This window comes from Lepidothrix coronata, unplaced genomic scaffold (assembly GCF_001604755.1).
Source record: "Lepidothrix coronata isolate B3197 unplaced genomic scaffold, Lepidothrix_coronata-1.0 Scaffold409, whole genome shotgun sequence".
Lineage (NCBI taxonomy): Eukaryota > Metazoa > Chordata > Aves > Passeriformes > Pipridae > Lepidothrix > Lepidothrix coronata.
In genome coordinates, this window is record NW_016690589.1 from 48199 (window position 1) to 51975 (window position 3777).

Here is a 3777-nt window from a genome sequence, read left to right on the forward strand (position 1 = left end):
AAAATCCAAGGAAAAATCCCAGAGACCCTCATCTCCAAGGAAAAATCCCAAACTGCTGGAGCCGAACTCCGGCCCCGACCCCAGTGCCGGGGGTTGGATTCCCCCGGGAGCTCCTCCAGCCCCGATTCCGGGGGATTTTGGGGATTCTCCCGGCCCAAATCCGTGAACCTTCTCCTGGCAGGATGGTTCTCCTTGGGAGGGAGAGCTGGAGCTCCCAGGAAAACAACGGGAGCGTTTTCAGGGAGATTCCGGCCCTTTGGAAGGTGCTTTTCCCGGGATTCTCCATGCGGGACCACACGGGGAACGAGACGAATGGACTCTGGCGCCAAGATTTTTGGGGACAGCGATTGACTCCCTGGTTGTGTCCCAGCACCACCCAACGCCCCCATCCCGACACAGCCTGGGGGGGAAGGAAGAAATCCCTGCAATCTGGACGTTCCCAGGAAAAATGAAGGCCAAAACCCTCTTCCCACGATATCAGACCAAAAAGCGGGAAAATCCCACCCAGTTTCATCTCCCACCAGGAAGGACCAGTCGCCTCGTTCCCGGTGCAAACCACTCCAGCCCCGAGAGGAAAACCGCGGATTTTCCAAGAATCCCGGGTTTTTTAAATTCCTAAAGCAAAGCCGGAGGGGCTTTGCCCGCGGTCCACGAAACATTCCCGCGAAACGTTCCCACAAAATAATGATGCCTGGTTCTAGGAGGCCACAGGATTCCAGACCAACGCAGGAATTACACCAGAGGTTCCTTGGAATTCTGTTTGAAGCCAATGGTGCGGGATTTCAATTGGACAGGCGTTGGATTTCACGGGAATATCACGCAAATTAACTCCTTTTTTTTTTTTTTTTTTGGAAAATCCTACTTTGCTTTCCATGACTTCCCCCATTTCAGTGGAGCATCGTGGCTTTCCTGGGACATCCCCCAGGGTTCCAAGGAAAGCCCTTGGATTCATCCCAGGACTTACCCACGGGATCTTCTGCAGCCCCAAGGAAAGAGGGGGGGGGAAGATTTTAGTGGATTTTTACGGATGTTACGACAAAAAAAATGGGAAAAATTAAAAAAGGGAGGGAAGGGGAGCAGCTGGAATGTTAATAGGGAAGGGTATGAATCCATTTGGGAATGGGACAGGCAGGGAAAGCAATGGATCCACCACGCCAAGGATGGATTGAGGGATTTCATGGAGCAACCAAGGGGAGGCCAAAATCCCCTCCAGGGATCCCAAATTCACTCCCAGGTATCCCAAATCACCTCCAAGGATCTCAAGTCCCTTGCAAGTATCCCAAATTCCCTCCAGGTAGCCAAAATTCCCTCCAGGAAGCTAAAATTCCCTTGAGATGCCCAAATCACCTCTGGAAAGCCAAAATTCCCTTGGGACACCCAAAATTCCCTCGGGACACCCAAAATTCCCTCAGGACAGCCCAAATCACCTCCAGGTATCCCAAATTCCCTCCAGGGAGCCAAAAATCACCTTGGGATATCCCAAATCACCTCCAGGTATCCCAAATTCCCTCCAGGGAGCCAAAACTCCCTCTGAGTATCCCCAAATCCCTTCCAGGCAGTCAAAATTCCCCTGGGACAGCCAAAATTCCCTCAGGATGCCCGAATCGCCTTGGAATAGCCCAAATCACTTTGGGATAGCCAAAATTCCCTCAGGATATCCCAAATCACCTCCAGTGGTTTATCCTGGACACGGTCCAGAGGGTCTCCAGGTCGGGATCTGTTCCCTGAGCCTGGAGCAGGTGGTTGAGGGACCTCAGGCCTCCTGCATTCCCTCTCCAGCTTTTCCATGGATCCCACGGGATTAACCCCCGGCTGAGCATCACTTGGGGGATAAATTTAATCCCAAGGGATCAAAGCCTCCAATTTGAGCTTGGGAAGGAGCTCCTCCAGACCTGGAAGTGAGTTATCCAGAGGTTTCCTGTCTCCCCATCCCTGTTCTCCCAGAGCAGGTGGGCTGGCACCTTCATCCCAATTCTCCCAGGCTGGAATCATGATCCCAAACGTTTTCCCCCTCACTACTAGGATAAAGTCCAGGCCTTTCCAGCTCCAGGGAGCCCAGCTTTGGAATTCTCTGCTGACATGGGAAAATCCACCTTTAACAAGGGATCAGCGGGATGATCCAGGATTATTTCACCAGTGGGACCAGCTCATCAGTTTTCCAAGAAAAGGGAAGCAGGAGAGCCCCTTCCAGGGGGGGAATCCCAAAGACAGGAATATCTTATGGCCAAAAGCTTCCAGAAATACAGAAATTCCAATATTACTTTTTGTAATGCCTTAAATCCCAGGAATTCCCCAGTGAAATTCCTGGGATTGTGGTTTGGGCACATCCAGGGCACTCAGGGAACGTGCTGAGCTTCCACAGAGTGGGGAAACCCCTGGGGAATCCCTGAGGTTCCTCAGACGTGGCCTGGAGGATCCCTGGATCAGGGCTTGGGATCAGCAGAGCCATCGGCTGCCGCTTCCTCCTCCCTCGGGATAACAGGGAATGGGGTGTGAGCTCTGCCTGATCCCCCAGCTCTTCCCTCCCTTTGGATCCCCAAACCCAGTCCTGTGTCACCCCAACGGCTCTGGGGATGTTTTCAATCCCATTTTTTCCCAATCCCGGGGGGAATTCCCTGTTTTTAACCTCATTTTGGTCGGGAAGGCCGAGCTGCAGGGATTTCCCCCCCCTGCCCAGGGTTCCCTGTGACCACGAGCCCATCCCATGGGATGCATTCCCAACGGAGATCCCGGGAACCTGGGCTTGTCCAGCACAACCCAGCGGTCCCAGGAGTTGTTGGAATGGTTGTTTCAGTCTGGAGAAAGACGTGGAAAGCTGGGAAATTCCCACACTATGGACAAATCAGCTGCTGGTGGAACTTAATCCCTACCAGCACCTTCCAGGGAAACTGAGGCAGGGCCAGGATCGGGCCCAGGCAGAGCCTGGAGCGGAGCAGCAGCAGGAAAACGGGAGCCTGGATCCTTATCCCTGTTCTCCTGCTCACTCTGGCTCTTCCCAGCGGGAATACAGAGAATTACAGAAACAAACCTGCCCAAAGCAGCTGAGCCACCACCTCAGGCTGGGCCTGCTCATCCCTCACGGCTGGAGGCACAATTCCTGCTGGGGGAAAGCTCTGGAGCTGGGATGGGATGATCCCTCTGGAAAAGGCCGGGATGTTCGGCTGCCCAGGCCTTTCCCCTGGTTCCTCCAGCCCATCCCAGGATCAGCTCTGGGCTGGGCTGGGCTGGAGGGAGGATTTCTCCCTTCAGGAAGGAATTCCTGCCTGGGAGGGTGGGGAGGCCCTGGAATGAATTTCCCAGAGGAGCTGTGGCTGCCCCTGGATCCCTGGAAGTGTCCAAGGCCAGGCTGGAGCAACCTGGGATAGTGGAAGGTGTCCCTGCCCATGGCAGGGGTGGAACTGGATGGGCTTTAAGTTCCCTTCCAACCCAAACCATTCCATAATCCTACAGTTGGGAATCTTTCCTCCCAGACACCTGGAAAATGTAACAAGTGGTGAGGACACAGCTCCAAATTTGGGATAAAAACAGAGACAGGACAATGGGGAATGGCTTCCCACTTCCAGAGGGCAGGGAGAGATGGGATACTGGGGAGGAATTCTTCCCTGTGAGGATGGTGAGGCATGGGAATGAATTTCCCAGAGGAGCTGTGGCTGCCCCTGGATCCCTGGAAGTGTCCAAGGCCAGGTGGGAGCAACCTGGGATAGTGGAAGGCGTCCCTGCCCATGGCAGGGGTGGAACTGGATTAAAATCCCTTGCAACCCAAATCTTTCCATGATT

The 3777-nt window shown here is 54.0% G+C and overlaps 1 long non-coding RNA gene across 1 annotated transcript in view; it reads right to left on the reverse strand.

Annotated features, from left to right (window-relative positions):
• Positions 1-3421: 3421 nt before the first annotated feature.
• LOC108509817 overlaps positions 3422-3777 on the reverse strand; it is a 5317-nt gene continuing 4961 nt past the window's right edge. Inside the window, exon 3 of the long non-coding RNA XR_001878704.1 lies at positions 3422-3474. This is a non-coding gene — a long non-coding RNA (uncharacterized LOC108509817). The remainder of the gene's footprint in view (positions 3475-3777) is intronic.